Here is a 502-nt window from a genome sequence, read left to right on the forward strand (position 1 = left end):
TAAGTTCAAAATTTTCTAAAAATTCTAAAAGTTGTTTCAAATAAAAAAAATTGCATTTCACCGATTTCTTACGATACTTCCAACATTCAAGTATGTGTAAAAAATTCGGAACCTATGAGAAAACCTTCGTTTAGCATTAGCAATATCAAAAAGATAAGAGTAAATTCTTCATTAACAAATAGATTGTGCAAAAACTAATGAACGGACGAGGCGCGAGTTTTGCACACTAATTAAGTGTACTTTAGACTATTCGATTCCGGATTTTCATCAACGACAGTTAATTTTTAATATCAATTGTAGCTGTTCAAAAAATGACCCTGTTTTTCTCTAGTTTTTGCATTTTTGCAACGTAAATATTGCATGCGTACAATTTTAACTACCTGTATCTTGTAGAGAATTTCATAACAAACAAAAAAGGTCCTATACATTTTTGTCTTAAGAGCGTTAATAACGTAGTTATTAAGAGAAATATCAAGAAAAATAGGCCATTTTCGACGTTTTT

This window comes from Wasmannia auropunctata, unplaced genomic scaffold (genome assembly GCF_000956235.1).
Source record: "Wasmannia auropunctata unplaced genomic scaffold, wasmannia.A_1.0 LD336076.1, whole genome shotgun sequence".
Taxonomy (NCBI): domain Eukaryota; kingdom Metazoa; phylum Arthropoda; class Insecta; order Hymenoptera; family Formicidae; genus Wasmannia; species Wasmannia auropunctata.